Here is a 25545-nt window from a genome sequence, read left to right on the forward strand (position 1 = left end):
TTTAGCTCTCTTTAGGACACCCACAGAAATATGATTTATTTGTGTGGTTATTTGATTTATGTCTTTCACATCCCCTCAACAATAAGCTTCATAAGAGCAGAGACCTGGTTTGGTTTTCATTTGTTTTTGCGTTTGTTTGGCTCACTATGTAATCCCCATTATCTAGCATAGAGCTTATCATTTAACTGGAGTCAATAATATTTGGTAAAGGGCAAAAAAAAGGGAAAATGGCAGTTAATATTTATTGAAACTTTCCTATATGCCAGACAGTGCTGAGCAGTCCACGAACAGCTGCCCTGCAGACAGACACCTCATTATGTCCCTTACACAGTGATGAGATAGAGGCTTAGAGAGGTTAGGTTATTTGCACAAGGTCACGCAGCTGGAAAGGTGCATAGCCACAGAAGTCCCACAAGTTGGACTGGGTTACTCCCAACTCACATTCGATCTATTCTGTTCTTTGTTCTTATTTGTCTTTTAATCTTTTAATCACCCCCTTTTCTACTGCAATAGCACAGTGAAGAAAGCACTAATGGTCACATTTCGTACATAGCTCTCACATTGAGAAAAGTAATTTCAAGCTGCAGGTTCTTTCTTAGCCAACTGTTCTATGAGTCCAACCCTGAAGAGTGAGGAAAAGAGCTCAATACACCTGACATTCTCTCTGAAAACCTGAGGCTGGAAACATAGTGGGAGAACACTGATACAAGGAAATTTTTTATAAAAAAAAACAAACAAAAAAAAAAACAGAAATATGAGTGTGAACCTATCAGCACTTAAATATAAAGAATAAAAGCAAAATTCAGATACTATTCCAAAATTAGTATAACTTGCAGTTGTAAAGGTGGAATACTTGATAGTTCTACTCTTTCTTATGTTTTGTTCACCATGTTCAGTGTTCATAAAATTATAATCATCCCAGGCCTAACAATGCTTACATTATGGTTTATCTGTGCTTCTGTAAATAACAATTTACCATAGGGCTTTTCAGCATCAGCATTATTGACATTTAGGACAAGATAAGTATGTTGAAAGGGTCTGTCATATGCATAGTAGGATGCATTTAGTAGCATCCCCTATCTACTAGATGCCAGTATCCTCCCTAATTATGACCATCAAAATGTCTCCAAATATTGCTAAATATCCCCTGAGGGGCATAATTACTTCTGGTTGAGAATAAGTGCTCTTGGGAAATTTTTACAATTTTTCTTTCACAAAATCAGAAAAGTTGCAACTAAACTTTAAGTCTGTGACAGTTATCACTCTTCATCTTGTCTGATGTGAAGTCTATCTAGAGAATACTCAACAATGGCTCTAAAGCTCAGTACCACCTACTTTCTTTCCAGTTTTATTATTATTATTTATTATTTATTATTATTATTATTTTATTATTCCAGTTTTATACAGTTAATATACAACAGTGTGTTAGTTTAAGTTGTACTGCATAATGATTTGATATGTGTATATATTATTAAATGATTACCACAATAATCTAACATCCATCAAATCACTGAAGTATAATTTTTTTCTCATAATGAGAACTTCTAAAATCCACTCTTAAAAAAATAAATAAATAAAACCCAACTCTCTCAGCAACTTTCATATATAAATAATTGTATTATTCAGATATATAAATATAGAATATTGTATTGTTAACAATAATTACCATGCTGTACCTTACACCCCAGAATTTATTTATCTTCTCATTGTATTTATGAATATTCATGGGTAAGATCTTCTCCCTGTGGGACAAATGTTCTGATAGGCTTTTTCCTAGGAGAAGGGATAAGTGTATGTGACAGAGAAATTTCTGAATAGGGTACTGGCCTGAATCCATGACCCTTTTCCTCTTCCAACAAGCCAGGTGGCTCAATAAGTATTTATTGAATGACTAGACCAATGAAAAAACTATCCAAGGTCTCAAAGGATGTTCAGAGAATATATTCCCATTAGACATTAACATATGTTATTCAGGAAAATAGAGGAGTCAGTTGTTAACTAACTTTCATTTCACTCTGGGTAAACCAAAGGAAAGAAGTTCCTTTCAAGCTTCTCAAAATCTTTCATGGACTACACTGAAACTTCCAGTTATATGAGGAAGTCAGTCATCATATGTGGAATTTCCTAAAATTATTTGACACAAAGTTTTCAATATAATAATTTTCTAGACTTTTGTTTCAATTTGGGAATACGTTTTCAATATTTCTGAGTACATTTGAAGTAAAACAGTAATATTTAAAATCACTTGAAGTTACAATTTACCAAGTTAAGTATTTTCAGAAGACAAACTACATATGCATATTATAGGAAAGATCCTGTAATTTACTCATTCTGATGGGAAATCTGAACCATTATAACCAAGAAGTGCATCTGGTATAAAATACCTCCTATTGTTACCTATCTTGATACAATTGGCATTTTTGCTTCCCTATTCTATCATTGCTAAAATTAATATAAAATGGCTTCAGGTTTCCAGTCTGGCATGTGAGGAGTTTAGAAATTCCCATTCTATCCTAACAACAAGTAAAGCTGAACAAAATGAAAATATAAACCACTCTTCTTTAAAAGTGAAATCACAAGGCAAATCACTGCCTCCAAAAATTGAAAGACAGACAGGCAGAAACAAAGAATCACAACCCAGCAGAGCAGAAACGCACTGGCAGAAACCTCCTCAAAAGCCAGAATCAGTAACCAGTATGGGGAGCAGGGGTGAGGAAAACCTAAACTATAGTTGATTAATAATTGATTAATTGCTGGAAGTTCAGTGTGGGCAACTCTGAGAGTCAAAAACTCCTGCAGGAGCTTTCCCTTCAAAAGCCCTACTAGGTCCTCACAGTGAACATAAGAGAAAATACTTCCAGCAGGGACAGAGGAAAAGTAACCACCTTGAATACACCAGAGCATTCTGCTCTTAACAAGGCTCTCCCTCAGATGAAACTATTTTATCAGAGCCTAAACAACCTGGAAAGAGGGAAATAGCCCACTCCAGTCCCCCCCAGAAATTCTGTCCCACCTAAGGAGTGAAAAAACTGAGAAGCGTTGATGAGACTCACAGTCCAGAGGCGCAGGCTCACATAAAGCCTGAGACCTAATCACAGCACTACAGAAGGTTTCCCTCTCCCCCACACCTTGCCACTACATTACAAAAGGCCTTTTTTTCTGCAGTTGCTCTTACATCATGTCCACTTTTCAACAAAATTTACAAGACACTAAAAGGCAAAAAGCATAGACTAAAAAGAGTAAACAAGCACCAGAGGAGCCTGGGTGGCTCAGCAGTTGAGCGTCTGCCTTTGGCTCAGGTCATGGGACTGACTGAGTCCTACATGGGGCTCTCTGCATGGAGTCTGCTTCTCCCTCTGCCTGTGTCTCTGCCTCTCTCTCTGTGTCTCTCATGAATAAATAAATAAAATCTTTTAAAAATATATTTTAAAAAAAAGAACCAGAGTCAGATATGACAGAAATGGTCAGACCAAGAATTTTAAAGTTTTTGATTAGAATGCTAAGGGTTTTCATGGAAAACATAGATAGCATACAAGAAACAGGTGGATAATGAAGCAAAGAGATGGAAATTCTAAGGAAAAAAAAATGCTAGAGTTCAAAAAATCATAACAGAAATAAAGAATGCTTTGGATGGGCTCATTAATAGACTGGAAATAGCTGAAGAAAAATCTCTATGTGACAGGAAAAATGATTAATACTATATAATCACATTTATATACAGAATCTTAAAAATAAAGCACACATAACACACACAAGCCATAGTCATGGATATAGGAACAGATTCATGTTCTCTGAGGCAGGGGATGAAGGATAGGTGAAATGATAAAGGGAGTCAAAAGTGATAAAATTCCACTTATAAGTCATGAGAATGTAGCATACATAACTTAATAAGACTGGGGGATCCCTGGGTGGTGCAGCGGTTTGGCGCCTGCCTTTGGCCCAGGGCGTGATCCTGGAGACCCGGGATCGAATCCCACGTCGGGCTCCCAGTGCATGGAGCCTGCTTCTCCCTCTGCCTGTGTCTCTGCCTCTCTCTCTCTCTCTGTGTGTGTGTGACTATCATAAATAAATAAAGAAAAAAATATTTAAACAATACTTTAAAAAAAAACTTAATAAGACTGTATTACATATTTGAAAGTAGCTAGGGTGGATAATGAAAGTTCTCACAAGGGATGCCTGGGTGGTTCAGTTGGTTGAGTGGTCAATTTCATATATATATATATATGAAATTTCATATATACATATATATATTTTTTTACTTCAGAGAGAAAGTGAGAGTAAAAGAGCACAATCAGGAGGGAGAGGGAGAGGGAGAAGCAGACTCCCCACTGAACAGGGAGCTCAATGTGGGACTCAATCCCAGCACCCTGGGATCATGACCTGAGCAAAAGGCTAACACTTAACCAACTGAGCCACCCAGGCACCGGAGCAGTTGACTCTTAATTTTGGCTCAGGTCATGATCTCAGGATCCTGAAATTCAGCCCCACTTCTGGCTTTGCACTCAGCAGAGAGTCTGTTTGGGATTCTCTCTCTCCCTGCCCCCTGGCCCTCCCCCCTGTGCATGCTCTTGTTCTCTCTCTCTCTCTCTCTCTAAAATAAATGAATAGATCTTAAAAAAAAAAAAAAAGAAAGTTCTCATCAAGAAAAAAAAATCATAACTATGCATGATGATGGATGTTAACTGCACTTATTATAATGATCATTTTGCAATACAAATATTGAACCATGGTGTACACCTGAAACTAATATAGCGTTATGTTAATTATACCTTGATTTTAAAAAAAGAATCTATGTATCTATGTGCTATTGATGGTATGACAATATAAACTTCTAAAACTGAAAAAGAAAAAGAAAAAAATAGAATATCCAAGAACTATAGGACAGCTAAAAATGTGTAACATATGCATAATGGGAGCACCAATGGGTGAAGAAAGAGAAAAATGAACAGAAGCAGTATTTGAAGCAATAATTACTGAGAATTTCCCCCAAATTAATGTCAGGCACCAAATCACAGGGTAAGGAAAGCTCAGAGCACATCAAGCAGAGTAAATGCAAAACAAAAAACTACACTTATTTTTTTTTAAGATTTTATTTATTTATCTGAGAGAGCTACAAGAGCATGAGCAGAAAGACAGGCAGAAGGAGAATCAGACTCCCCACAGAGCAGGGAGCCTGACATGGGATTCAATCTCAGGGCCCTGGGACCATGAACAGAGCCGAAGGCAAACACTCAACCAACTGAGGCACTCAGCTGCCTCTATCTTTTCTTTTTTAAGATTTATTTATTTGAGACAAAGCACACACCCACATGCAGCGTCAAGTGAGGGGCTGTGGGGGAGAGAGAGAGAGAACCACAAGCACACTCCTTGCTGGACCCAGAGCCCAAAACAGGCTAGATCTCATGATCCCAAGATCCCCAGATCATGACCTGAGCCAAAATCAAGTCAGATGATTAACTGACTAAGCCACCCAGGCATCCCCAAAAAACTATACTTAGGAATATCATATTCAAACTTGAGAAAATCAAAGGTAAAAATCTTGAAAGAAGTCAGAGGAGAAACAACTACATATAAGGAAGCAAAAATAAGAATTACATCTGAAAAAAAAAAAAAAAAAGAGTTACATCTGACTTCTCCTCAGAAACCACACAAGGGGGACTCCTGGGTGGTTCAGTGGTTGAGAGCCTGCCTTCAGCTCAGGGCATGATCCCGGGGTTCTGGGATCGAGTCCCACATCAGGCTCTTTGCAGGGAGCCTGCTTCTCCCTCTGCCTGTGTCTCTGCCACTCTCTCTGTGTCTATTATGAATAAATAAAATCTTTAAAAAAAAACATGCGAGGAAGAAGATCATGGAATGGAATATTTAAAAGGTTGAGAGAAGAAAAACACCAAACTAGAATTCTGTATCCTGAGAAATTATCCTTCTAAAGGAAAGGAGAAATAGACTTTCTCAGATAAACAAAAACTGAGGGAATTTTTTGCAAGAAATGTTAAAATTTCTTCAGATAGAAGAAAAATAAGACAGAACAGAAACTTCAATCTACATAAAAATAGAAGCACAAAAAGGAATAAGCGAAGGAAAAATAAAAACTTTTATTTTTCTTAATTTAACATATAACACTTGTTCAAAATAACAATGGCAACAATGTATTCAATGTACTTATGTGTGTGTCTGTGTGTGTGTGTCCATGTGTGTCTGTGTTTATGTATGACAGCACTGATACAAGGGACAGGAAGGAGGAATTAGTATTTTTTTTATGAGTTACTTGCACTACTCATGAATTGGCATAGTGTTATTTGAAATGAACTTTGATTAGTTGTAAACATATATTGCAAACTCAGTGAAACCACTAAAAAAAATTTTTTTAAAGAAGAATAATTGATGCTAAAAAAGAAAAGAAATTGCCAAAACTTTGAAGTGATCAGGCAACCAGAATGTCCTTCATTGGTGAATGGATAAATAAATAGTGGTCCATCCAGACAATGGAATATTATTCACAACTAAAAATAAATAAACTACCAATCCATGAAGAAACCCAGAGGAACCTTAAATGCATATTACTAAGTGAAAGAAACCAATTTGAAAAGGCCACACATTTTATCATTCCGACTGTGTGACATTCTGGAAAAGGCAAAACTATGAGGACAATAAAAAGATCAGGAGTTTGAGGAAAGGGAGAGATGAATAGGCAAAGCAAGAGGATTTTAGGGCAGTGAAACTATCCTGTATGATACTGCAACAGGGGCTACATGTCATTATATACTCATCAAAATCCATATAATATGCAACTCATCAAAATCCATATAAAAGTATATATATAATGTACTTATAATAACGTAAAGTGTGGACTTTGGGTGGCAAGAACGTTTCAATATAGGTTCATCTAGGATAACACTGTAGTGTGGGATGTGGATAGTGAGGGAGGCTCTGGGGAGGGGACAGGGAATATGTGGGAACTGTGTACTTTCAGCTCAATTTTGCTGTGAGACCAAAACTACTCTAAAAATGAATTAGTTTTTAAAAATTAATATAAACCATATTTCATCCTTCAAGGGCTAGGATCTCTAACTTTCAGAAGGGTGCAAACAAATTTAAAAAATTAATTTGTACCTCTGAAAACATTCTAAATGGCATTAAATAGTTGGAAAAATCATCACAGAAAGAACCATCACTCAATTCTTCATTGAAAAAGAAAATAAAAAAAAAAAAGAAAAAGAAAAAGAAAATCAGTAATGGGGGTAGTTGAGAAAGAGGTCTAGCAATGAAGGTGGCACAAAGGAGCTAGGAGTGAAGTCAGAGTCACAGAGAAAAGAAGTAATGACAGTGTCCTTTCCAACCATGAAAAAGGACAAAATGAAGGGTGGGAATGAAGTAGTGGCATGGTGATTTTGGAAACAGCAACTTCATGCGGTCTGTTCACAACCTATTTGGTAATTCTGAATTATTACCTGTATGATTTGACATCTCTAATCCTTTTGTCATGTAAAATGAAAATAATGATAGAAATTCTACTTTCCTGGGTTCTGAGCTTTAAAATTGAGAAAAATACACATTCTTTCAGTATAGCATGTAGTGAACAGCACTTGAGTTGTTCTCATATCCATCTAACTGACCCTGAGTTTCTAGAGGGCAGGGAGTGTATGTCCTCCTCACCTCTCTAATCTTACCATGTAGCATAGTGTCTGCCATCCAGTGAGCTTAATATATACCCATTGAATACAAGAAGATGGGGAAAAGAGAGGGAGAGTGAAAATAATGGAGACAGGGAGCCAAGAAGGGAGAAAATAAGGGGAGTAATAAAGGAAGATGGAAGGGAGGGAAGGAGGAATTAGAGAAGGATGGAAGGAAAAAAGGAAGGCTGGCTTTAACAATCCAGGAAAGAAAAAGTGGAACAAAATTCATCAAAACCCAAAGTCCTTTGTCTAGAAGAGATAAGAGGCTGTGGTTGAAAGGAGCAAAGATATGTAATTGATCTAGCTGATGAATGGAGTAAGTATAAAAGGGGAATATCAAGGGGTTCAAATAATGAGTTGTATTTATGGCACTTTGTAAGCCTGTGTGCCTAATTGATCTTAATAGTGATTCAGTCCATTTACCCTATTGTCCTTCAGGATTTCAGGGCAATAAATTATAGTGCATTTGTCCTATATCCCTAGAAAATGATGCAAACATATTTATCCTTCTCTATTCCATAGAGAAAGTGAGGCAGCAATTTTGACATATAATGATATCATTCTTTGCATCATATTTTTATTTTTTTAAGATTTTGTTTATTCATGAGAGACAGACAGAGAGAGGGAAGCAGAGGGAGAGGTAGGCTCTCAATGGGAGACTCGATCCCAGGACCCCTGGGATCATGACCTAAGCAGAAGGTACATGCCTAACCAACTGAGCCACCTAGATACCCTGCAACATATTTTTAAATATCATTGCAAAGAAACATATCCTGACTGAATGTATTTCTAGCTATACATAGCAGTTTAGCAGAGGGTGAAGCAGTCCATGGAGAAACAGAAGCAGTCCGTATTCGGTCTCTGTCTCTGTCTCTGTCTCTCTCTCTCTCTCTCTCTTATATGCACACCTCTTTTAATTTGTTTATCAAAATAATTGAATTTCTCCAATAGAGAATCACCCTTTCTCCAAATTTAAATCTAGTATATTAGCTCCTGACAATTTACTTACCTATATCAACCCCTACTCTATTTTCTAACCAAAAAAAAAAAAAAAAAGAATATACCAGCTATCTTACACAAGTCTGTGTGTCCCTTTTACTCATATTAAATAAATAAATGTTTCTTTTTTTTCTCATCTCTTTTGGAAGATACTAAAGTTTCATTAGTTTGGCTTTAACTCTGCACTTTCTTCCTTTATCCACTATTTCTTTTCTTGTCTTACTTCTTGCATCCTCCTCTATTCCCTGATGGAAGGAAGATTACCATCCCTGACTCGAGCACTCATGACCTACTGGCCCCAAAAGCTACAACTGATTTAAGTAGGGCCGAGACAGCAATGTCACCTTTCTTAAGAGGCACATATACCAAAGCTGCAGCCTGACCCTGGAATACCAAATTTGAACTGAGGATACCCCAGCTGCTCTCTTCTCTACCCTCAGCAATTCATCACTGCCAGCATAACTTCAGCAAGAGCATCCAGAAAAAAAATATGCCCCATTGTCCCTGGCTCCATCGGTTTTTGTGCTTATATTTTCAAATGCTATAGAAGCCTCCCAGCTACATTATAGTTTTTCTGGATCCTTATAAACTGAAATATTATTTTTTCTTTACATAAAATGTCTTCAGTGAAAAGGCTACGCTTTATTTTCATGTCTGAAGACTTCTGCTGCTAGCATCAGTGAGGTAGAAATAAATGTGCCCAAACAAAATGTTTTATTGAGAATGCCTCCTAGATTCATCTTCTATTTCTATGATACTGCTGACCTCTGGCGTTCAGAACACTGATATTTTCCTTAACTTCATTTGTTTTTATTGTTTTTAAGCTTTCTTCTGGAGTTTGGCTCTTCTATTAGTGAAGTCTGGTAAAAATTCTACATTCAGTAATAAATAATTGCCTTTTAATGAGAGAATTGAATCTGAGAATTAGAGTTTGGGAACTTTTTAAAATATGAACTCTAAAAGTTCATATTTCTTCAGAGAAGAAACATTTTCAATTATCATCATAGACATTCCCTTTGAAACATCTCAAACTGAACATGGTCCAAAACCAAACTCCCCATTTCTCTGACAGCCTCCAGCCTTCCATTTGCTCAGACTGAAGTCCTTGGAGTTAACCTTGACTTTTCTATTTCTCTCCCACTAAAAATCCATGAGAAATCCTGTGGCTTCTACTGTTGAACACATGAGAATCCGGCCACTTTTTACACTCTTGCTACCGCTGCTCTGTCCTGAACCACATAGTCTCCCACTGGGATTATGGTGATAATTTTCTAACTGGTCTCCCAGAGGATATAGCTCTCCTGTACATGGAGTTTGTTCTCTTTAGCAGCCACTATGATCCTTTAGATATGGAAAGCAGATTCAGGCATTTCTCTGCTCAAAACCCTCAAATGCTGTATGTTGGCAAATTAAACTAAAAAACAAAACAAAATCTCAAAAGGCTTCCAGGGCTCTCAGATCAAAGGCTGAAGTCTGGAGATACTAACAAATCCTTATCTAAGCACACCCCATCTCCCTAACTTCACTTCCATACATCAACACCTTCCCCAACCCCCTTCCCCCCCAACCCCATCAACCCCCCCGCCCAAACACACACACAAACACCCTGACCTTTCCAGCTATTTCTTAAACAAAGACACTGACCAACATGACCTGAAAGTTCTCAGCTTGATTAAACTTTAAACAGGATCTTCTTGCCTCTAGGCACCTGACTTCATTTTTCTTAGAGCATTTACTTTAGAAAACGTGTAATTGTACATTCTTTCTCTGCCTCTTTGAGATGCAAATCATTTCCTTGTTTAAATTCCAGAAATGTCTTTCTCAGGGACCTGAGAGCCATGTCTTTGAAATGCAACCATCAGGGGAGATAGTGCCCCATCTCCTAGTCTCTGTGGGAGAGTAAGAGACTGACTTCCAGGTTCTACACAACCTCACTCCCTTCCCTGAAAATATGAAAAACTTCACTTTTCCCTTGGGTAAAACCTATTAATAGACACAGATGGCCTCTGAGTTACCCATCAATCCACCTCTTAACTTCCAATCCTTTGTTTGTGGAGTTCAATCTCTGACCTCCATTACAAAAGTCTTAAAAATTTTGCCTGTTTAATTTGTAGGGTGCAATTTTCTTTCATAGCACCCACACGCACTTTAGGCTCCGAGTATTTATTGTCCCCTCTCTCTATTTCTGCATGACTTGTGTGCTTACTTCCTTCAGACCTTTGTTCAGACTGTCAGCCTATCCGTGAACCTCCCTACCCCACATTACATGGTTAATTCTACCCCTGCAAGTATTCTATACACTTTAATTTGCCTCATCCTTCTCCATAGCATTTATCATTATCTAAACTTACTATATATTCATTTTCCCTATCTCTTCCCAATACAATATAAGCTCCATGAGGGCAGGAGGGTTTTTTTTTTTTTTTTTCCTTTTTTCAGATTTGTTTACTGCTGTACCTCTCACATTTTGATAAAGGTAATTAAGATGTGTTCAAGTAAGTATTTTGTTGCATGAAAGAAAAAAATGAGTTAAATCAGTGCCTTTTTGTGTCTTTAGAGGCAAAATATAAGTTCAAAATTTAAGAATTCAGTTATCCAAAACCTGGCAATTCCTGACATAAACAGGCTGAGCACCTTCATTGGTGTAGTCTGTGAAGTAAATATGTGATTGCATTCCTAATGCAATGTTACCTAGGATGTAGACAGATATGAGGTAAAATAAGAGACAGTGAAGATTAAAAGTAGATACCATTAGAAAAACACACACTTTATAGGCTTATCACTTCTCCTTAGCTTTTTCTGAATTTCCAATTCAGTGACTATTGAAGAATCTACAAGATGAGATTTATAAGACATAGCAATAAATAAAATGTAGTTCCTAGTATAAAAATTTTTGTTCTAATAAGAAATAAAACAAGTTTGAAATGGAAATTAGGAAGAAAGTTAACTAATGATAATTGAACATTTAAAGAAAAATGGGAATATATTTTTAGAAAGAAATTTGTGGCATCTGGATGGCTCAGTCCACTGGCTTCCTACTCTTGGCTTTGGCTCAGGTCATGATCTCAGGGTCCTGGGATTGAGGCCTAGGTCAGCCTCCACAGTCAGTGGGAATCTGCTCTAGATCTTGTCTCTCCCCCTCTCTCTCTGCCCCTCCTTTTGTACACACACTCATGTGTTCTCTCTCTCTCTCTCTCTCAAATAAATAAATAAATCTTTAAAGAAAAAAGAAAGAAACTTGTGAACTACCAATTAATTGGAATATTTGATAGACTATATGACATCAGGAGGGAGGACCTTTACTGTGCCCTGGCCTGCATTGCACTCAACACCCCACTCCAGGCCCTATAAAATAGCACTGTATTTCAGAACAAAGAACAGTGGTCCGAGATCTGTCACCTAACTTGTGAAATGCTAAATAGTTATCCTCCCTTAACTTAGAACTCTCCAGTGTTATTCAAAATAATAATAATAAGAGCTAATATATAGAAAGTGCTTACCATGTGCCAGGTACTACTTAAAATACATGGATCATCTTATTTACTCCTCTCAACTCTTTGAGGTTGTATTATTAATATTTCCATTTACCTGCCAAGAGTCATACACCAGTAAGTGACAGAATCAGGAGAGTTACAAAAATCAAGTGAAGATATCAGATAAATTATCACATAAAAATTGTACAGCTACTAGATAAGGGAATAAGTAGTAGTTGGCATAAGAAATGTGTAATTACCCTGCTTTCCACCAAAGGCCCTAAAATACCTATCTAAAGGGAACTGCATCATTAATATCTATCTATTCACAGCTTGCCAGTGGGTTCTTGAGACCCTAAGAAGATTATTTATGACTCCCTCCTTTCACAACCTATAATGAACTAATTTAAATCCTGTGGCCAATTTGAAACATTTTGTAGAGACCCTATTGCCAATGGTAGAGCATCTTTAATTTTAAAAAATAATCCTAATTGCTGGTCTTGCAGCTGCAGATGGCAAAACATAAAAGTGAAAATATGAAACTGTCAAAGACCATTTTGAAACAACAAAGAGAGAAATTTGTGTTAACCTGAATAGAGGTCAAGAACATGGCATCTAGAATCAGAAAGAATTAGGTTCAAAATGTAGCGTGATAATTATTAGATATTGACTTGAGCAACTTACTGAACTATTTGGAGCTGAAGTTTTTTTCATATATTAGGAAGATAAAATTAGTGCATATTTGAAGGAATATTATGAGAAATAATTTCAATAATACATGTAATTCAATGAGCATATGCCCAGCATGGAACAAACACTAAATTACTGTTACTCTTGGTGGTATTGCTGCTATATTTTGCAGAGTCATGATCAACATATACCACTTCAATAAAATATCATTTTTACCACTGATATAAATTATTAATAACTACAGTAGTATAGAATTCATTACAATATAATTTTCAACTTCAAAAAATACTAAAACTTATTAATTATAATATGCTCTAATTTGGTTTTCTCCCTAAAATAGCTTTTTTGTTTCCTTTTCTGATAGACTACAAGCTCATTGAAGACAGAGATTGAGTTTCCTTTATTTGACTCAACAAATCTTTTATTTATTGCCTGTTATGTGTCAGCCATTATTCTAGGCTCAGAGATATCAATAATTAAAAAGAAAAAGTTCTTAACTTTATGAGGCTTTTTTTAAGGGCAAAACCTGGCAATAAACAAGCAAGTAAATATACCAAATGTAATATACAGAGAGATATTCCCAATATCTGAATAGGAACTGGTTCATAATAGACACTCAATTAATGAATTAAATTTAATTTGATTATTTTAATATGTCTTTATAGCATGGAAAATATGTAGAGGTATGCTGGAGTGAACTCTTTCCAGCTCAGGAGAGCCAGTTGTGTGCATTTCTTCCTAATTCTGTGTTTAGTGATTTAACTTTTGAGCTTTAAATTAGCCTGGTTAGAAGAGTTTTCACACTACAAAATTCAGCAATGCTACAAACTGCAGCTATGTTTTCTGAGAACCAGTTGTTAAACATTTATCAGCACACTACCTGATTGAGTCTGATCAAGAGTGAAATCTGAATTTTATGGACTTCTGAAAACAAATAACCCTTAGTATCACATTGATATATTAATATATGTTAATATAATAGCACATTAATATATTAATATATTTCAGGTAGCAAAATTTACAAATTATGTAACACAGTATTAGTCTGAAGATGATTCAAAAAATATATACTTATATAAACAGAATTATTTTCTCCCAATAATAACTATCCCTTGATTATTCAGACCCATGAAAGAAGCAGAACGTAGATAACCCAGAAAATCAACCAACTAATGAATGTTTCCTCTTTAATATTAAACATACCTTTTAAATAAACAACTCGTGTTTTGAATAAGAATTTATTTAGTACAATATTGAGCATTTTATATACTTTAAACATAATAACTCCCTATCTATGGAGGGAAAAGAGAAGCTTCTGGGTGTTAGCAGGAAGCAAATTTGAAATTATTTTTCTATGGAAAATCCCATGAAAATCATTTGGAAAAATATGCAGAGCTACAATGCCCTGAGCTAGAAATTTCCCAGGATCACATGCCTGGGGAGTATAAATCATTAAATCATAACTTTAAAAAGAAAAATGAAAAAGGACTTTAAATCCTGCTACAACATGAGATTTGTTTTTTAAATTTTAGTAGTATAATGTATAAAATTTATTTTGTTATGTTTTAGATATATATCCCTATTAAATATTGGATCTAGATTGTTTCTGAATCAAAACTTAAAGGAAGGAAAACACTTGTGCATCCTTGGTTATCTGGAGATCTCATAGAAGAGAAATAAGTGAGTCTTGATATAATTATCTGTTCTCAAAAATAGTTTCAAATTATATTTCTAGAATATACCCCAGCTGAAACACCCAGATTTTATTATATTTAGTTCAATAGTAATAAATGCTTATCATTTATGGAAAATGACCCCTATCCCAGTAGCAGTTCTTGGCACTTCATATGCTATCTCTAATGCCCCTAACCACCCTGTCAGGAAACTCTAATATTACAAATAAGGAATTTTGTGCTCAGAGATTAAGTATTTCCTCCTAGGTCAAACAACTAGCAAATGATAAACCCAAAAGCCTAAAGAAATGCCCTTCTGGCTCCAAAGCTCATGTGAGTTTATTGAACTTATTGGTAATTACCTACTTTTTGTGCTAATCACCCTTAATTTGTTCTATGGCAGTCTTTTTCCTTGAGGAAAGAACATAAGCATCAATTTGGCAATGGGGGCAATTATCTCCAAAAACACTACCATCCAAAACCAACTCAAAGCAGATTGAATTGGAACCAAAAGTTCTCCTAGCTTTAGTGTGGATGATCTGTTTTGATTACTTACAAATGGTACAAATTGTCCTTTTGAGTTTTTGCCAGGAGCAAAGTAGAAGTTCTGGCTTTTTTTTTTTTTTTTCTGCCAAGCAGTTTATACTCCAATTTGTGACAAAATCGTTGTGAGTAAAAAGAAACTGTCTAGCTAGAACTTCCATTTCCAGATCAAATGGCAGCTTCTGTTAAAGAAGCTAAAAATCATTTTCAAAGGACTTTTCTACAATAAACTTTCCTTAAAGATCGCATACACCTACCCTAAGATTTGAGTTGAAATCTCAACTCAAATCTCTATTTGAGTCTCGCAAGTAAACCTAAGAAAAAAGATTGTAAGTAAAAATAGTACCGTGAGATAAGAAGTTATAGTTAATTCAAGAATAATAGATAAAATAGAAAGAGAGATACTATGACTTACACAGCCCCATGAGTCATAAATGATGAGGAAGCAGAAGGCAAGCTAAGGACAAAGCACAAGCTGACACACCTTGCAAACCTATCCCCCTTCAGGTGGGTTGTATGTGACATTCCTCAGGCACTCTGGCCAGCCTTGAAACTAAATAAAGGAAGGGAAAAACAAGTGGTTAACTAATAGAGATCACAGTCCAGTAAGACATGAGTCTCCCTCAGTTTACAAATGTCTTAGCGATTTACAAGAAAAAAAAAGCATTTTTATGAATAACCTAAATTCCAGAGGGCAACTCCCAACTGTCTTAATGTTACTGCTTTACTAGAGGGAAAAACAACCTTGACTATGGCAAAGCCTCCAGTATCTCTGTTGGTCCTCTTTACCATGTGAAAGTTCTTTTGAAAACCCCCTTTTTTCCTTACCCTCAACTCTCAAGTACATAATCAGCCACCTCTCATAAGCCTGGTGTAGCAACTCTTTCTGCCCATAGTTTCCGACCCCCACCCCACCACCACCACCCGACTCCCACCAATGCTTTAATAAAATCACCTTTTTGCACCAAAGATGTCTCAAGAATTCTTTCTTGGCCCTCTGCTCCAGACCTCACCTACTTTCAAACCTACATCAATAAATGTCAGAGGACTCGTGCCTAATTACTTATAAATGTGCCCTTCTTTATTTACAACATATATTTAAGGAGTTCTATGTGACTTTAGGAGTGAAACATGCTTGCTTATCTCTTTCTGCCTTCCTTTCTTTATCTAAATATTGACAAACATGGCAGTTAGTTAAAGCATATCAAACTTTTCAATCTCTAGTACATTTCTATATGTGCTATGAATCATATATGCATTCAATATATAGTTTCTGTAAATTTTAAAGTTTTGCTTGTGACATTTAAGTATTTGATTTATCTGAAATTTATTCTTTGCATGAGATTAAAGGTCCAATGTGTTTTTTTCTTTTGTGGATACTCAATTTCCTGAAACATTTATTTAATAGTCCCTTTTTTTCTCCGTTGATCTGAGATACCATTTCTGCTATATATCAAATTTATATAGACAAATAGGTTGGTTTTCTATTCTTTTCCATATTTGCCTCAAATGTCAATATTATGCTGTAACAAATTTAAAATATAGTTTTTATAATAGTAAATCTTATTTTCTGAGGCAACTCCCTTCATTTTATGTTTCTCTATTAGTAATGGCTTGAATATTCTTGAGGCTTTGAAATTTTGTGTAGATTTTAAAATAGGCTTGTCAAGTTTCATGAAAAGAACCATTTTGACTGACATAATGTTGAATAAGCCAACTTGCAGACAATTGACATTTTTAATATATTGTGTCTATCCATGAGCATGGTATAGCATTTTATTTATTTATTTATTTATTTATTTATTTATTCAGGTGTTGTTAATAACTTTCATTACGGTTTTATGGATTTCTGCACAAAAGTCTTACTCGTTTGTTATTTTATTCCTTGACATATTTTTGTTGTTTTTATAAATATATACTTTCTCACTGATTTGCTTTTTCTAAGAATGTGATAGTACGTAAAAATACAATTTACTTTTGTACATCAATTTTATATCCCAAACTAGCTAATCTCTCTTGATAATTCTAATAATTTGTAAATATTTGGTGATTTCCATATAGACGGTTAACACCTAGGAACAATGACTTATTTATTTCCTTAACTCCAATTATTATAAGGGTTATTACTTTTTTTCTTATCTTACTATCCTACTAATACCTTTAGGAAATTGATGTGGACACACTTGTTTTGATCTTCAATTTAAAGGAAATTATTTATTGTAGGATTTTATGGATAACCATCAGTTTAAAGAGATTCCTTCTATTCCTAGTTTGCCAAGAGTTAGTTGCATTCCACAAACTTTGATACATAGAATTTTTATCATTCATTATTGACTGTATTATAATTTTAATTGTTTCTTCCTTTAATTCATGAGTTATTGAGAAATATTTTAATTTCCACATACATGGATATCTCTATTCATTTTTTGTTCATTCTGACCAAATTGTATTTTTTTTTCTAACCAAATTGTACTATCAAAAGCATGCTGGGATGCCTGGGTGGCTCAGTGGTTGAGCATCTGCCTTTGGCTCAGGTAGTGTTCCTGGAGTTCCGGGATTAAGTCCCACATCAGGCTCCCCATAGGAAGCCTGCTTCTCCTGCCTGTCTCTGCCTCTCTGTGAGTGTGTCTCTAATGAATAAATAAATAAATTCCAAAAAAAAAAAAGAAAGAAAGAAAAGGCAAGAAAGCATGCAATGCACATAACACATTCTTTGAAATTTGTTACAAATTGCTTTATGACTAAATCTCTGGTCATTTTTCATAAATTACCAATGTGTTTGTGAAAAAAATGTGAATTCTTTAGTTGTCCAATATAGTAGATGTACAGTATTTGTTGCTCTATAACAAGTTACTATAAATTAGTCACTTAAACCAAAACTCATTTTTTAGCTCGAGTTCTAGCTCCGGTCAGAAGTCCATGGTATGGCTAAGTTCTCTGATCAGAATCTTAGCAGGACTGTATCCTTCTGGAGGCTCTAGGGAAGAGTCTACTTCCAAGCTTATTCAGGATGTTAGCCAAATCCAGTTCTTGCATTTGTAGGACTGATTTTCCATCTTTTTGTTGGCTGTCAACAATGCTGGGGACTACTCTCAGCAACTAGATACCACCCACAAACTTTGTCATGCAGCCTTTTCCATATTCAAAGCCAGCAGCAGAGAATCCCCCATGCATTTGATTCCTTCTCACGGTTCTAATTTCATTGATCAGGATAAAAAATCAGTACCTGGACCATCCAGGATAATCTCACTTTCTAAAGGTCAACTATGCCATAAATCAGAACCTAATCACAGAAATGTCCCATCATATTCACTGTCTTGAATTATATGGGACACGTACATCAAGTGTGGGGTGGGAATCTTAGAGAACATCTTAGAATTCTGGCAACCATACTAGTCTATGTGTTATTAGGCCAAGCTTACTAACCATTTGGTTAAAATTTTTTATAAATTTATTTTTTTATATTTAATTACTGGGCATGTGTTTAACTTTCCACTCTATTGATGATTTTACCAGTTTCTACTTGTTCTGTCCATATTGTCTTTATATGTATTTTATGTATTCTTTATAAACAAAGCTTTTATTCATATGTAGTAGTTTTATCTCTAGTAATTTTTTCTATCCTAATGGCCTTTCATGTGATAGTAATATAGCAACATTAGCTTTATTTGATTAGTATTCATCAGTGTGTCCTTTTCTCTCATTTTACTTGCAAACTTTCTGTGTTCTGAAGTTTTTTCTTTTTTTTAAATCCAATATAGTTATGTTAGTTTCCAGTATATGTTAGTTTCAGGTGTACAATATAATGATTTAACAGTTCTATGCCTTACTCAGTGCTCATTATGATAAGTATACTCTTAATCTCCTTTACTTATTTCACTCATCCCCTCACCCGCCTCCCCTCTGGTAACCATCAGTTTGTTCCCTATAGTTAAGAGTCAGCTTTTGGTTTGTCTCTTTTGTTTGTTTTGTTTCTTAAATTTCAGGGATCCCTGGGTGGCGCAGCAGTTTAGCGCCTATCTTTGGCCCAGGGCGCGATCCTGGAGACCCGGGATCGAATCCCACATCGGGCTCCTGGTGCATGGAGCCTGCTTCTCCTTCTGCCTGTGTCTCTGCCTCTCTCTCTCTCTCTGTGACTATCATAAATAAATAAAAATTTAAAAAAAAAAATTTCACATATGAGAGCAATGATATGGTATTTGTCTTCCTTTGACTCATTTCACTTAAAATTATACTCGCTCCATCTATTCACGTTGTTGCAAATAGTAAGATTTTATTCTTTTTCAATGGCTAAGTAATATTCCATTATACATATACCACATCTTCCTTCTTCGGAGGAACCTCCATACTCTCTTCACAGTGGCTGCATCAGTTTTCATTCCCACCAACAATACACAGAGGTATTTCCTTCCACATCTTTGCCAACACTGGTTTCTTATGTTTTTTATGTTAGCCATTCTGATAGGTGTGAGGTGATATCTCACTATGGTTTTGATTTGCATTTGACTGATGATTAGTGATGTTGAGCATCTTTTCATGTGTCTGATGGCCATCTGTATGTCTTCTTTGGAGAAATGTCTATTCATGTCTTCTGCCATTTTGAATCAGATTATTTGGGGTTTTTTTGCTGTTGAGTTGTGTAAGTTCTTTATATATTTTGGATGCTAACCCTAATGGACATGTCATTTGTAAATATTTTCCCCCATTTGATAGGTTGTCTTTTTGTTTTGCTAGTGGTTTCCTTACTGAGCAAAAGTTCTTTTGGTTTTTTTGTTTTGTTTTGTTTCGTTTTTTTTTTTTATTTTGATGTGGTCCCAATAGTTTATTTTTGCTTTTCTTTCTTATTGCTTCAGGAGACATATCTAGAAAAATATTGTTACAGCTGCCACCAAATAAATTACTGCTTGTGTTCTCTTTAGAATTTTTATGGATTCAGGTCTGACATTCAGATTCTTAATCCATTTTGAGTTTATTTTTGTGTATAATGTAAGAACATAGTCCAGTTTCATTCTTTTGCATGGAGATGTCCAGTTTTCCCAAAACCATTTGTTGAAAAGACTTTTTGTCATATTTTTGGCTACTTTGTCAAAGATCAATTGACTATATAAGTGTGGGTTTATTTCTGGGGTCTCTAGTCTGTTTTGTTAATCTATGTGTCTGTTTTTGTGCCAGTACCATACTGTTTTGTTTAATACAGCTTTGTAGTATATCTTAAATCTGAGATTGTAATATTTCCAGTTTTGTTCTTCTCCTTTTCAAGATTGCTTTGGCTATTTAGGGTGTTTTGTGGTTCCATACAAATTTTAAAATTACTTGTTCAAATTCTGTAAAAGATGCTGTCAACATTTTTGATAGAGAATGCATTAAATCTGTAGATTTCTTTGGGTATTATGGACATTTTAATGATATTTGTTCTTCCTATCTATAAGCATGGAATATTTTTTCTATTTGTGTCATCTTCAATTTCTGTCATCTGGGTTTTATACTTTTCAGAGTACAAGTCTTTCACCTCTTTGATTAAGTTTATTCGTTGGTATTTTATATATTTTTGGTGCAATTGTAAATGGGATTGCTTTTTAAATTTCTCTATTACATCATTATTAGTGTATAGAAATGCAATGGATTTCTGTGTATTGATTTCATATCCTGTGACTTTACTGGACTCATTCATCAGTGTTAGCAGTAATTTGGTGGAGTCTTTAGGGTCTTCTATATACAGTATTAAGTCATCGGAAAATAGTGAAAGTTTTGCTCATTCGTCACCAATTTGGATTCCTTTTATTTCTTTTTCTTGTCTGATTGCTATGGCAAAAACTTCTACTACTTTGTTGAATGGACATCCTTGTCTTGCTCCTGATCTTAGAAAGCTCTTAATTTTTCACCCTTGAATATGATGTTAGCTGTGGGTTTTTCACATATTGCCTTTATTATGTTGAAGTATGTTCCCTGTAAACTTAACTTGTTGAGGATTTTTATCATGAATGAATGTTTTACCTTATCACATACTTTTTCTGCATCTATTGAAATGACCATATGGTTTTTATACTTTCTCTTATTGCTATAATGTATTACATTGCTTAATTTGTGAATATTTAACCACACTTGCATCCTGGGAATAAATCCCACTTGATTGTGGTGAATGATTTTTTGGTATATTGTTGGATTCAATTTCCTAATATTGTTGAAGATTTCTGCATCTATGGTTATCAGAGATATTGTCCTATAGTTCTCTTTTTTGTAGTGTCTTTATCTACTTTTGTTATCAGGGCAATGCTGGTCTTATAGAATATATTTGGAAGCTTTTCTTTCTCTTTCTTTTTTGGACTAATTTAAGAATGTATTAACTCTTCTTTAAATATTTGATAGAATTCACCTATGAAGCCATCTGGCCCTGGATGTTCGTTTGTTGGGAGTTTTTGATTACTGATTCAATTTCATTGCTGGTAATTGTCTGTTCAAATTTTCTATTTCTTCCTGATTAAGTTTTGGGAGATTATATGTTTCAACACATAGTTCTAGTTTATCTAATTTGTTGTCATGTAATTTTTAATAATATTCTCTTATAATCCTTTGTGTTTCTGTAGTGTTGGTTGGTATTTCCCTCTTTCATTTCTAATTTTGTTTATTTGAATCCTCTCTTTTTTTTAGGAGTCTGACTTAAGACTTTTTTTCTCCTCAAAGAATCAGTTCCTGGTTTCATTGATCTGTTCTATTGAGGCTTTTTTAGTTTCTATTTTGTTTATTTCTCTTCTAGTTGATATTTTTCTTGCTTCTTGGGATAGGTATTGTTATCATTTTTTAGAACAATTTTTGCTGCATGCCAAATAATCATTTTCATTTGTCTCCATGATTGTTTTGATTTTCTCTTTGATTTTTTAGATGTTTATAAATATTTTATTTTATTTTTTATTGAAAGAGAGAGAGAGAGCCTACATATGAGGGTGGTGGGAAGAGGCAGAGGGAGAAGGAGAGAGAATATTAAGGCTGACACCAGGCTTGGTCTCAACCTTGAGATCATGACCTGAGACAAAATCAAGAGTCAGATACTGGGATCCCTGGGTGGCGCAGCGGTTTGGCGCCTGCCTTTGGCCCAGGGCGCGATCCTGGAGACCCGGGATCGAATCCCACGTCAGGCTCCCGGTGCATGGAGCCTGCTTCTCCCTCTGCCTGTGTCTCTGCCTCTCTCTCTCTCTCTCTGTGACTATCCTAAATAAATAAATAAAATATTAAAAAAAAAAAAAGAGTCAGATACTTAACTGACTGAGCCACACAGGTGCCCCTCATTCATTGTTTAGTAGAATAGTATTTAATCTCCGTGTATTTGTGTTCTCTCCAGATTTTTTTCTTATAGATGATTTCTAGTTCCATAGCATTGTGTTTTTAAAAGATGCATAGTATCTCTTCAATCTTTTTGAATTTTTAAGACTTGTTTTCTGGCCTAATATGTTATATATTTTGGAGAATGTTCCATGTGCACTTGAAAAGATTGTGGATTCTGCTGGTTTAGGATGGAATATTCTGATTATATCTGTATATCCACCTGGTCCAACGTGTCATTCAAAGCCACTATTTCCTTGTTGATTTTCTGTTTGGATGTTTATCTATTGATGTAATTGGAGTATTAATGTCCCCTACTATTACTGTATTACTATCAATTCTTCCTTTATGCTCATTATTAGCTGCTTTGTGTATTTGCACACTCCAATGCCGGGTTCATAAATATTTACAATTATGATACGTTTTTATTGGATTGTCCCATTTATATTATTTAGTATCCTTCTTTGCCTCTTGTGACAGTCTTTGTTTTATAGTCTATTTTGTCTGACATAAGTACTACTACCCTGGCATTCTTTTCACTTCCATTTGCATGGTAATTTGTCTCTTTACTTTCAATCTGCATGTGCCTTTCAGTCTGAAATGAGTCCCTTGTAGGCAGCATATAGATGGGTCTTGCTATTTTATCCATTCCATCACACTGTGTCTTTGGTTGGAGGTTTTAGTCCATTTACATTCAAATTCTTGATAGGTATGACTTGTTACCATTTTGCTACTTATTTTATGGTATGTATAATTGCGGTATAATATTTTAGTACTAATTTGGTTTGTTTGAACTTACAAATTAGAAAATATTGTTATTGACTTCTACATTATTTCCTTAAATTAAGCCATAAATTCGTATTATTTGCTGACCATTCTTTTTTCCCATCAGATTATTTTTATAAATCACTTTCCTTCTTCAGAATGCATTTCCTTCAGAAGTAAATTTGGTAACTTGGCAAAGATTTCAGTTTTGATTTCTCTAAACGATTTTTATTTATCTCACATTCTTGAAAAGTGAGATATATATATACATTCTGGGCATTCTTGTCTAGATTGATAAATATTTTCTTTCAGTGTTTTGATTATTTCATTGTTGTCTGGATCTGCAGCTATGTAGAATTCTGCTATGAGCATAGTATTTCTTCTTCTGTTGGTAAATTGTCTTTTCTTTCTATTTGCTTTAAAATGTAATTTTTGATGTACAATAGTCCAAGGTAGAGGGTACAAATAAGAGTTGTTTTTTGTCCATTCTTTTTTGACCCAGTGGGCTTACTCCATGGCCCTGTGGAGTCCTTGCCTAGCGTGGTGTTTTTCAGCAATTCTGAAACATTTCCAACTATTGTCTTGTCTTTCTCTAATTTTTTCTTTCATCTCCTCTGGAATTCTAATTATACTTTATTTCCCATCTCTCTTTACCTTTCTTTTATAGTTTTCATTTTTAGTCTCTCTCTGATATATTATGAATAACTTATTAAATATATCCTTCAGTTTCTACTTTCTTCAGCAATTTCTTTGTTTACCCTATCCTTTATTTTTCCACTTTCAATGATTTTATTTTCACTTTTAAATGTTCTTTTATTTTAATCACTTTTAAATGTTCTATATGGTTCCTTTTCAAATAGTTTTGGCCAATACTGATAGCTTTTTGTCCATTCTTCATATTTTTGCGTTATTTCTTAATTGTTAAAAACACTTTCAGTACTTTTTGCAAGTCTTATTTCCATATATTATTGCTATTGTTGACTTACGATTGTATCTGTTTAATTTTTTAATTACAAATTTGCCTCACTTGGAGTTTTATCTTTGGCCATTCCATAATATCTGAATTTAAAGAACAGAAACCAGAAATTATTTACCTCATCCAAGTGCCTGAGGCACTACCAATTTGAGAACACTTTATATTACATTTTTCACTTGAAGTTTGTTTGGGACATTTCGATAATGTGGATTCAAACCCAAAATTCACCTGAAAGAAAAGTTATGTCTAAAATTTTAAGAGAAGAGGATATATTCAAAGTATCTCTGTCTGCAAACTAAGTGTTCTTTATCTAGTTTCCTTTCTGACCATATCATGTTTAATATGTCCTGGCTTCTTGTGAAGTTTCTCATCCTGTCCTCAGCTCTGTTCATGCCTTATACTGTTTTCATTCTTTGGTTTGTGGGCACTAAAGCCCAAACTCTGTGGCATTAAGAATCTGCAGAAACCCCGAGGCAGATGTCAGCTCTCAGGCTTCCTTATTCTTTTGGGTTCCCCCCTTGTCATTCTGGCTTCTGAGCAAATCATTTTCTTTCCTTCCTGCTCAGACATGCACTGAAAGAGATGTTTTTGTTTTACATTGTGTTGTTTACATGTGGCATATTTAGGTTATGTTCTTACAGAAAGAGCTATTCTCTGAATAAATATTTTACCATACTGCTGGAAACTGAAGATTTATATTTTCATTCTTTACAATTAATTTTCATAGAAGCTACAATTTACTAGGTAGTTACTATTTTTTAGGCACCATACTAAATTAAAATATGGCCATTTAAGAGATGCTAGAGCTGCCTTTATCTCTGAAGGTATTCTAGATCTTAGGCTTACAGGCTTCAGATTCTTAATACTAAAGATTAGAAGACAGACTAAATAAGATTGAATGAATTTCCCAAATCATTTTTTGGTTAGTAGCAAAGAACAATGGTATGCATTACTGTTCACAGGATAGGGCCCAGAGCTTCTGGTTTTGCCCAAAGCTTCCTTGGGCAGTATATCCACAGCAGTTCTTTACAACAATAAGCCTCTGAATTACCTAGGCAGTGTAGAATCAAGGAATCAGAAATTATTTAGGGATCACATACTTGTCCAGTACATTCTCCATCTGAAGTTTTTCAAAATGTAATTAACACTGACCCTTCTGCTCAACCGACCTCCTTCACTTTAATGACAAATCTCTGGCAAAAGGCTAGATTCCTGTTACAGCTAATAATTTGCTTGTTCTGTCCACTGTTTGCATAGTAAAAGAAACAATTAGTGTTAAGATCCCACCTGCTATTGTTGCTTTTTGGCATGTATGTGCTGAATATCTCTAATATTTGCAGAGCCTAGGCAAGAATAGATATGAAGATTCACATGCTATATATTTAAGTATTTGAAAGTTATAAATTAAGCTAAGAAATAACCCTACATAACAACCA

General features: G+C 35.0%; 1 long non-coding RNA gene across 1 annotated transcript in view; it reads right to left on the reverse strand.

Annotated features, from left to right (window-relative positions):
• The window catches only part of LOC144281623 (uncharacterized), a 128327-nt gene extending 102782 nt beyond the window's left edge, over positions 1–25545 (reverse strand). Inside the window, exons 1-2 of the long non-coding RNA XR_013350054.1 lie at positions 25397–25545; positions 15467–15604 (exon numbers count right to left, since the gene is read on the reverse strand). This is a non-coding gene — a long non-coding RNA (uncharacterized LOC144281623). The remainder of the gene's footprint in view (positions 1–15466; positions 15605–25396) is intronic.

Source organism: Canis aureus, chromosome 13 (assembly GCF_053574225.1).
Source record: "Canis aureus isolate CA01 chromosome 13, VMU_Caureus_v.1.0, whole genome shotgun sequence".
Classification (NCBI taxonomy): Eukaryota; Metazoa; Chordata; class Mammalia; order Carnivora; family Canidae; genus Canis; species Canis aureus.